The 11,034-nt window shown below is 42.0% G+C and overlaps 1 pseudogene; it reads left to right on the forward strand.

The window, feature by feature from the left end:
- The first annotated feature begins 714 nt into the window (after positions 1-714).
- Positions 715-1,842, forward strand: LOC143662587 (protein phosphatase 1A pseudogene; annotated as a pseudogene).
- Positions 1,843-11,034: the final 9,192 nt, after the last annotated feature.

The following is an 11,034-nucleotide window of genomic DNA, read 5'->3' on the forward strand; positions in this document are numbered from 1 at the left end:
TTATTAATTTCCATTATTGGGGGACCAATTTGGGGATGGACTAGGACATATATGATTATGGTGTTAGCCAGCAGAGGACCAAGTTGGCAGCAGACTGGCTGAGCAATCTCACTCTCTGTAGGTTCTGGAGTACAACATATTTTCCACTGCATTGGCTGATACAGTGGACATTAATTGTTATCCTCCAACATCCATCTGCTATAAGGCGGATTCCCTGGAAATCTGGAGAAACAGCACCATCTAGCAGCCCTTACTATAAGTGCTTCAAGGCTGGGCTTATTGTTGACGGCGCCAAGTGGAAAAAGCAGACCATTCATTTCTTTTGAGTGGAGCAAGTTGGAAAGGTGCTTCCCGTAAATCCATCTCAGCTATTGATGAGCACAATAGATTTACAATATCTTGGGGTCCTTTTTTGCTTCAAGAAAGCAGTTCAGTTTAATACTGGATCTACAATTACAGTAGCATTACAGTGATCCTCGCACTGGCCCGGAAGTTTCCGGGGCTGCATGACTGGCTAGGGGGGATGGGAGGGCACCAGGCAGGCGGGGAGCTAAAGTGATGAGTCTTAGGTTCTTCCTCCTCTGGGACCCATTCTCCACCTCAGGTTCCAAATCCTAGATGATCTGAGCCGCAGCCGGCTCCTTGCTGCTCCACCCCCTCCATGGAGGGACCTGCCCTCTCAAGCCTGCTCTGGACCTAGAGGGTCAAAACATAATGCAAACATTTTTACACAAGCCAAAGATGGAATAGCATAATGCCCAGGGACAGGGTAATGAGCTGTGATATGGATTAAGCAGCATGCAAGGTGGGCTCATCGAAATGGAGGATGCACAGACAGCTGTGGTCTGTTTGCCAAGCAGACTTGAAACTTGGTCATTTTTTGCTTGGAATGGGCATGCTGGTTCTCATGTTGTGAAATACTGCTGTGAGCATTTGTTAGATCACCTCACCAATAACCAGGATTTTAAAGGGTCTGCAGGAGCACCTTCTGTGGAAACATAATGAATGGAATCAGAAAATGCTTTCTGGAGACTGATGAACATATGAGAGTTATGTCAGAGAAGAAATATGGTGCAGGTAGAAATGGGTGTCTTAATTTCTTCCCATCCTATTTATTTTATTAACCATGGAGACTCAAGAGGTTTACGTTGTAGAAAGAGGAAAGTTCGCTTCTTCACACAAGATCATACACCAAATAATCCACTGGAAAAAGAAAGAATTCAAAATGCAGGTGATTCTGTCATGATTCAGCGTGTGAAGTCTCTCTGGCTATGTTCAGGGCCCTCTGGGACTTTGATTACAAAGATGTCCATGGAAAAGGTCCTACAGAGCAGCTTGTTGCACCAGATTCTGAAGTCCATGATATTGAAAAATCTGAAGATGATCAGTTCATTATTCTCACATGTGATGCTGTCTGGGGAGTTATGAAAAATGAAGGACTCTGTGATTTTGCTAGTTCCACACTTGAAGTCACAGATGATCTTGAGAAAGTTTGCACTAAAATAGTTGACACCTGCTTGTATAAGGGAAGTAGAGATAACATAAGCATTATATTATTCTTTCTTGCAAATGCATCCAAAGTATTGTCCAAAGCAATGAAGAAGGAGGCAGAATTGGACAAGTACCCAGAATCCAGAGTAGAAGAAATCATTAAAAAAGCATGGAGAAGCTGTCCTGGACTTAGTCCATGTGATGTGCTTATTAGTCAATGAGACCATCCCTCGCCTCCACCAGGGGGTGAATTGGCATGTGAGTGAAATATAATTGAACCTGTTTAAATAGACTAAATCCTTTCAAAAATGATGACAACACCAACTCTACTTAACTGATGATATGTGGTAAAACTGCTCATTTAGCTATGGAGTTTATGTTCACCTCCAAAGGAGAGTGTAGCTCAACTTCACTGAAACTTTTTAACATCCATCCTCAACTTTAAAGTAGAATATGACATGAGTGAGAGTGATTACACCAGAGAACTTCAGCTGTACAACAACAGCTAGCAAAGAACTGAACTTTTTTTGTTTTTGCTTTGTAAATTTGAGACTTATGTAAATGTTATTTCAAACCATAATTCATGTCATAAATCAGACTCCAGCAATTTTTGTTGTATGATTTTGTTTTTTGTAAAGTAATTGTCCTTGTGCAAAATGCTCATATTTAATTATGAACTGCTTTAAATCACTTTCAAAGTTAAAAGAAATGTTTGACTTGTTATGTGATGCAACAGATATATAGCCCTTTCAAGTCATATTGTGTTTTGGACTTGGGGTTGGGACAGGGAGAACAGCCACCACATCAGCTAGATGCACATGCACATGATTATGGAGATAAATCTTAAAATATCATGAAGCCAAACATCCAAGGCTTTATTGAAAACTATCTTAATGTTCTTGGCAATGGGATTGGCATCATTGAAAAAGCAAGTCCCTTCATTTAACTGTTTTTTGGATGTTCTCTCCATGTTGTCATGAGTAATGCAGGTTAATACAGTGTATTTATAAGAATATCAATCCTTGCACCTGTTTTACAAGTCCTTCCTTGCATTAAATTACTAAGTGATAGGCAGCCTTTTCCTAAATATAGTAGGAAACTGCCACATTTTTGCTATCATGATTGGCTGGGCCAGCTGCTGTTCCTAGTAAAATATTCTGAATTCCATTTTATCAATAAAGCTTGATTTAACAAACAAGTATAGCATAAAGCATTTCATCCAGAAGGCACCTTGTAGCTACATACTTAAGAAGAAACTGAGGCCCAGGGAGAAGAAATGACCTCTTCAAGGACATGCAACTAGTTAGTGGTTGAGTCAGGCTCAGTAACCAAAACTGATCCTATGATTCCCAGAAAGGAAAACAGCCAATTTTCAAAAGCCAGCTAAAGATGAAGGAAGGAAAAGACACAGAAGTGAGAGCACCTATCAATAAGCAGAAGGTACGGGTATCTTTCTGAATCTATATTATAATAACAAGGGTATGGCAAGGTTCAGATTAAAAACAAGGGAAGATTTAACCTTGTACAAATCTTGGGGCAGCCATCCATAATGTTATTGATATGGCTGGATAAATAATTGGGGTATTCCTCAACCCAACTTGCTCTGTGGTCTGGCCAATCAAATGTCTCTTTCAAAGTAGAAATACTGCATATTTTAACTTTTGAAACAGGGGTTGTTCAAAAGTCACTAGTTCATTAGTCAGAGTTCTCTCGGAAAAGAGAATCAACAGGAGATATCTGTATATATGAGATTTTATAAAAGTATCTCACACAATTGTGGGGATTGATTAGTACAAATTCCATAGGGCAGGCCACAAGCTGGCAACTCAGATGAAGGTCTTTGGTGAATTCCCCAGGAGAGGTTGGCTGTCTGAAGTGGAGAGAGAGAGTCTCTCTTCTGACTTCTCCTTTTAAAGGTTACAACTGACTGTAGTAAATGTCTCTCGTTGTTGAAGACACTATCCTTAGTTGATTGTAGATGTACTCAATCATAGATGCAACCAACTTACTGGTGACTTTTTTTTTTTTGCATGGGCAGACACCGGGAATCAAACCCAGGTCTCGGGCATGGCAAGCAAGAACTCTGCCACTGAGCCACCATGGCCTTCCCCTTTCTGATGATTCAAGTCCACAAAATGTCCTTACAGTAATGGTTAGGCCAGTGCTTGCCTAACCAGAGAATTGGGCAGCATTACCTAGTCAAGTCGACACCTAAAGCTAACCATCACAGGGGTTTTCAGGTTTTGCTCCTCCAAAGGCCCTTTGGAGCTTTGACTTCAAATATATTCGACTCTCTTTCTCTCAATGAGGAACATTTGGGAGACTCAGCCTGCCAGAGCTGGAAGGGACCTTAGGGGCTTGTCCAGTGGAGCTCATCCCCAAATGCAAATTTTGAGTCATCATCAGAGGTAATAGAAACATTAGTCTTTGCTCCCACCCCAGACAAATTAAATCAAAACCTCTTGAGTAAGGCTTAGGTATAAGTGTTGTTTTTAAGATCACTCAGTGATCGTAATATGCAGGCAAGTTTGAGAATTACTGACTTCTAGCCCAACCTCTGTTCTTACAGATGAGAAAACAAAGGTTCAGAAAGACAAAGTGGCATGCCCAGGGACAACAGGGAAATAAAATAGAACCAGGATCAATTTTCTCATCCCTGCCTTTGCTACCTGCTGTTGTCTCCATCATCACACTTGACTGAGCAGCATGCTAGGCCTCAAGGGCAACCAACCAGAAAGCCAGCGGGGGCTACCCTTCCACAGATGCAGACCTGGGACATGGCCATCTGTGGAAGGGAAGCACTCTGAGAGCTGGGCAAACTCTGCATTTAGGAACCTGAAAGAAGATATGGTAATGGATTCTAATTATTGTGGGGATTCTACATGCTGCATGTCTTTTTCAACTGTGATTTCTGGAACTGGAGAAATAGTTATACATGGGGTCAGGGACTTCCCCTCTACCCCCGACCCCAACTCACTGTGAAATGGATCAAAGTCAAAACTCCAATGATCACTTGCCGTAATAGGCCCCAATACTGACTGGTGGACCACAGTGGTTTTTTGGGTCTCCAGTATCCAGGAGCCCTCCAAAGTCTGGTTACATCCGCTTGCCCTATACACAGTCACCCTGGTAATCAGCCTCAGGTCCCTTTAGGGAAAGTTAGGAGTAAGATTTACAGTCTATATTTTTTGCTATGTAGCAGGGTTTTCTTAAGGGCATTTGTCCTCCCCTCCATTTACGAGGTTCTGGGTCTATGAACTGGTTCAAGTCTAGGAATTGGTTAGGGGGCCATGACCTTTTATTGTGGTGATTTTGTTTACCAGATCTAGAGCTTTTTCATGTATATAAATCAAGTAAGACTATATTAGGCTGCCTATCTATTTCAGCTCAAGGATTATCATGATCATGATCAACCAGCCAAGGCAAATGATCTCTCTGGGTCATACTATTCTGATTATCACTTTGGCTCTGCTAAACCTTACAATTACCACACTCATCTTCTCTTTGACAATTAAACATGACTTCTTGACCCTGCCAGACCACAGTCCATCATCCCCACTGAAGTCAAGAAGTCCAGTCTGATGGCAGCAGTCACAGTGGTCATTCCTGGCCCACAGAGAAGAGCTACCACAGAGTTCTTCAAGATTTCTGGGGCTCCCCTCAAATATGCATCTTGCCTAGCCTCAGTGAAGGATGTGCCCTATGGATCTTCTCATGGGACACTCTTAAGGAATTGGTGGGTGAGCCAGTGTTATATGACAAATCCACCGCAGCATTCCCATTTTCCTAAACTTCTGAATGCCTTCCTATGCAGTACTGCTCGGTGTGACCATCACTGAGGACATCCAAAACATTTCACCCTGTCCTATACCACTGCCAGAAAGATCTAGCCCCAGACTTCTTGACCCTATTGTCTTAATTAAAAAAAAAAAAAATCCCAGAAATTCCAACATTTTGGCATCTTTTATGTTGAATTGTACATAACACATTTGTGTTGAATTGTATCCCCCCAAAAGGTGTGTTGAAGTCCTAACCCCCAGTACCTCAGAATTTGACCTTTGTGGAAATAGGGTCACTGCAGATGGAATTGGTTAAATTAAGATGAAGTCATAGTAGAGTAGGGTGAGCTCCTAATCCAGATCAGAAGAAGAGAAGAGAAAAAACAAGGGAGAGAGCAACCATGTGTTTATGGAAGTAGAGAAAAGTGCTGCTACCACAAGCCAAGGAAGCGTCAAGGAGGCTTCTCCCCTACAGGTTTCACAGGGACTCTGGCTCTGTTGACACCTTGATTTCAGACTTCTAGCCTCCAAGACTGTGAGACAATAAATTTCTGTTCTTTAGAACCACTGGGTGGTACTTTTGTTATTGCAGCCTTAGGAAACTAGTACTGCACATCCAAACTACATATCTCAGAGTGTTTCCCAAATTTTAAAATAGCTCAAAACTCCTTTGCAGACAAAGTGCCCTTGGTTTTAGAGAAAAACACTGATAATTGACTGGGCAGGATATGAATTATTACAGTAGCACCAAAGGGAAAGAAGAAAAAAGTAAATTCAGGCAGCCTTAGCATGAGATTCTCTAGGATGAGGTCTCCTGCGAGCGGGACATCAAAGCAGAGGATTAGCAGGAATATCCCAGGCTCTGCTTTCCTGTCCTACTTTCCACTTCCACCCTCTTCCTTCAATCGTGGAAGCAAAAAGAAAGGGAGATGAAGAATCTTGACTTCTTAGAGTCAAAATGGTTCTAGGACTCATATTCCCTTTCTCCCCTGGTTTGGGGATTTGGCACTCCTGAGGGTTAAACACTTTCCTGGGGACACTATGTGTTAGTAGCATGAATAGGGATTTGTTCAGACTCCCCAGTCCTTCAGGGATGACCTTGCCTGCAACCCTTGTTTCGGGATTTGGGTGTTTGGGCCAAACTAACACAGGCTGTGAAATGATTTGATTTAGGAATCCTTTTAAACTAAGAGTCAGGGCATGTCAGTTCTCTGTGGAACTCTAAATTGGCTTCATTTCAGTCAGTTTAAAGCACAGAAGTCCTTCCCAGGCCCTGCAGACGCTAAGTGACCTGTGCTCCCTTCCCTCTCTGCCCCATCCCCTCTCCTGCCCCCTTACAAGCTGTGGCTCACTAGCCAGTCCCCCTGCTCAACAACCTCCTCTTCCAGTTATCCCCAGAACCTTTGCCCAGATGTCACCAGAGAACTATACTGAGAGCTAAACTCTGTTTCCCATCTCCTGCCTTGCTTTTTCCCTCACAGCACACATGGCTTTCTAATGTACTATAAATGAAAGTATTTTTTTTGTATTGTCTGTCTTCCAGTATTGAACTGTATACTCCACGAAGGCAGGATGTTTGCCTCCTTGGCCACTGCTGAATTCCCCACCCCTAGGAACATGCTTACCACATTGTAAGTCATCAATAAATATTCTATGAGTGAATAAATGTGTGTGCTTGCTCTGTGACTAAGTCAATCAAGACGTACTACATGTGATCCAGGGAAGCGCTAGATATAGCTGGCCTGCTTGCTCTTTTCTTCTCTACCAAACTGGAACATCTCACAACGATCAATCCAATTACTCAGTAATCACTCTAGTCTGTTAAGACCCAAACAAACAAACAGACAAACAAAAACAGCAATTAACATTTTTACAGCTTCCTTTTTTAAAAAAATAATCTTTAATTAAAATTGCACGAGGATAGTTAAAGCAAATAGTTTTCACACCACCCAAGTTTGCCATATGTTTCCAGTGAAGCTAAGTGAATTTTGACCCCCACTAATAACAGGCTTTATCATTTGTCTGGGAAAGGAGGTTTCAAGTAAAAGGAAAACCACGAATTGTGAAACCTTTCTCACTAAATTAATAATGAATTTATGGAAACAGCCTTTGTTTAACTACATAAACTTGACTTGAGGGGAAATTTCTAAAACACCTAAAGATAAACAGCTTCAGATTCCAACCAGAAGAGGACAGGCCTATCAGGTCCTGCTTAGGCATAACTCCTTTTGGTCAATAAAGAGTACCAGTCAACTAATTGCTCGGTTATTACAGCTTATTCTGAATTCAGACAGTGAGCCTGCATTCTGGAAATTAGTGACCAAGTAGCTACATCCATCAATTGGGGAACTTCTGGGATAAAAGTCATTCTTTTATTTGTCCAATATTCACTTAGAACCTGGGAGACACTATAGGAGAGATTAAGTGGGGGGCTGAAAGCCTATGTGCTATTAGGAGGGAGAGTTTTAAGGAAGTGTCATTGATAAGGAGTCTTTTGGGCAAGACCTGAATGGAATGAGAGGAAGCCCTGTAGATTTAGGAGGAAAGAGCATTCCACACAGAGCCAATGAGCTTGACTTCTTCAGCACAGCAGACCCTCTTTTCTGGCTCTCTGCTTTTTCCCTTTGACCAGAATCCCAGCTCTCATCTGAGCCTTGAAGCCAGCCTCCTCTTCTCTGAGAGATTCAGGGACTTCCCTCCCCGCCACCTTGCTCTGTCCCAAAACTACTATTGCCACAGGCTCTAAGACTCCCACGTAAAACAAAACCCCTTTGTCCACCCACAGGCAGGAAACTGCAGAGTCCTGACTTTTCCACACAGTTTGCTTCTGCTGACCAACTCCACTATCAAGGAGAGAGGTATTGGCAATCTCATCTCCGTGCTCACCCCACCCCCTCCCTCCCCACTCCCATACCCCATCTCCCAAGGACAGGCTGGAAGTGTACTCCTTCTGGCCCATTTTTCACAGGCTTGACACTCTTTCTCATTGATGAGTGAGCTGGACTCCCCACCTCCACCCTCATCCTTGTGGAGTGGTGGAGGGAGACACACCTTAGCAGGTGTGGGTTACAGATTAGGGACATACATTTCAGACTGGAACCTAGTGGGTCAGGCTTGCCCCCCACCCTCCCACCCCAGAGGGAAAGCACTATGGCTAGTGGGAGAAAGCAGCCTGGGGGTGGGTTCAGCAGGTTCTCCAGCCCAACAGCATCAGTGCTGCAAACAGTGTGCAGGCTGCACACTCTATTAAAATGAGTTCAGGTTTATGAATGTATTAATGTCTTTAAAAAATATTTTTCATCATCTCAGCCTCATTTCCAGAGGTTCCCGCTTCCATGCTTATAAGCAAGACTGGTCATTTATTTAAACAGAAATGGCATATAGAGTGAATTTAAAGTATCCTAGAAAGGTAAATATCTTTGAGTTATCCTTTACTTTCTCTCCAGTCTTTTTTCTTTATCGTGACACTACTATGTGCCTTGTGTTAGTGCTTTCTATACATCATCTCATTTAAATGCCATTACATAATATAAGGTGGGTCTAAGTGTTCTTATATTGTGAATTAAAGAACAGAGGCTCAGAAGGATGGAGATACCCACCTAAGCTCATGTAGCTAGAAAAGAGGCAGAGCTAGACAGAGGATGGGCATCATGTGAGAGTCAGAGGAGACTGCTCTTTTTACAGCTCTGTGCAAAGACACCTGAAAGAGAAATAAGTATGTCCTAAACTTTTCTAGATAAATTGGCTTTCCAATCTACCCCTTAGGATGAGATGACTAGGTAGCAAGATTCCATTAAGTTCTTGGTAGGAAGAGTGACAACAGGCTGAGGAAAGGTGCAGAAAAGATGCAAACACAGAAGAAGTCTTTGCTGACTCCATGTGTTTGCTTGCCCTGAGCTGCCTGAGCTGGCTTTTCTTGTTAGGTATAAGGAAAGAGATGCCCACATTAGTCAGCACCTTCTCATAGTCCAGCTCCCTATCCTACCCGGCAGCAGGCTATACAGATGCATAAACAAAGAAGGAAGCCACCTAGGCTAGTTTGAAACTGTTGTGTACCCCAGAAAAGCCATGTTCTTTAACCCTGTCAATATTGTTGGGTGAGATCTTTTTTATTAAGTTGTTTCCATGGAGATGTGACCCACCCAATTGTGGGTGGGGCCTTTTGATTAAGTGGTTTCCATGGAGATGTGTCTCCTTCCATTCAAGGTGGGGTTGTTTATTGGAGTTCTTTAAGAGGGAACCATTTGGAAAAAGCTTCAAAGCCCACACAACAAGAGACCTTTGGAGATGGAGAAGGAAAATGCCCCCAGGGAAGTCCTATGGAACTAGAAGCCTGGAGAGAAAGCTAGCAGACATCACCATGTACCTTCCCAGCTGACCGATGTGTTCCGGACCCATCAGCCTTTCTGGAATCAAGGTATCTTTCTCTGGATACCTTATTTTGGACATTTTAATGGTCTAAGAACTATAAACTTGCAACTTAATAAACACCCTTTTTAAAAGTTTTTTTATTTCTGGTATATTGCATTCCAGCAGCTTTATTAAACTAAAACACCACCTGAGCTTCCTGTGAAAGAAAGGGAACCAACAAGCCTGCCCACAAAAATCACCTCATACCAAGGAAGACCTGAAATTTCTCATTTCAGAGATGCAAACCCAGAGGCACAGAGAGTAAATTTCACTGGCCCACAACACATTACAAGTGAGGGCAGAATCAGGGCTGGAAAAAACCTAGCTCCTCCCCCACAGCTCATTTATCCATTAATTTGGATTAATCAAAATCACAAAGTGCTATGGAGGATGGTTTGGCAGTTCCTCAGGAAGCTAAGTATAGAGTTGCCTTAAGACCTGGCAATCCCGCTGTTGGGGATACAACCAGAAAATCTGACTGCAGGGTGGCGAACAGACTTTGCATACCAGTGTTCATAGAGGTATTATAAGCAATTGCCAAAAGGTGAAAACAACCCAAGTGTCTATCAACGGATGAATAGCTAAACAAAATGTGGTATATAGTAATGATGGAACATTATTCAACAGTAAGAAAAAATGAAAATCTGAAGCATGCAACAACATGGATGAAACTTGAGGACAGTATGTTAAGTGACATAAAAAGACAAACATTCTATGATAACACTATATGATCTAGTTATAATATGTAAACTCATAGACATAAAATATAGAATATAGGTTACCAGGATATAGAATGAGGCTAAAGAATGGAGAGTGGTTGCTTAATATGTAGAGAATGTTTAACTAGAATGAACTTAAATGTTTGCAAATGGACAGAGGTGACAGTAGCATGTTTCTGTGAGAATAATTAACAGTACCGAATGGTGTGTGAGTGTGGTGGAAAGGGGAAGGTTAGAGTCATGTATGTCACCAGAAGAACAGTTGGAGGTTAAAACTTGGGAATGTATAACACAGTGAATTTTGTGGTGGACGATATCTGTGATTAACTGTACCAATATAAAAAAGTTCTTTCAAGAACTAGAACAAATGTACATTATTATAAGGAGTTAATGATAGAAGGGTATTTGGGAGAAAATGTACCTATTGCAAACTCTGGACTATAGTTAACAGTAATATTTACTATTCTTCCATCAACAGTAACAAATGTACCACATCAATACTATGGTCAATAGTGGGAAGGATATGGGTATGTAAAGATTAAGGTTTTCTTCTTACTTTTATTTTCTGGAGCAATAAATGTTCTAAAATCGATCATGGGGCTGCAGTGTACAACTGTGTGTTGATACTGTCAAGT

This window comes from Tamandua tetradactyla, chromosome 18 (assembly GCF_023851605.1).
Source record: "Tamandua tetradactyla isolate mTamTet1 chromosome 18, mTamTet1.pri, whole genome shotgun sequence".
NCBI classification, from domain to species: domain Eukaryota; kingdom Metazoa; phylum Chordata; class Mammalia; order Pilosa; family Myrmecophagidae; genus Tamandua; species Tamandua tetradactyla.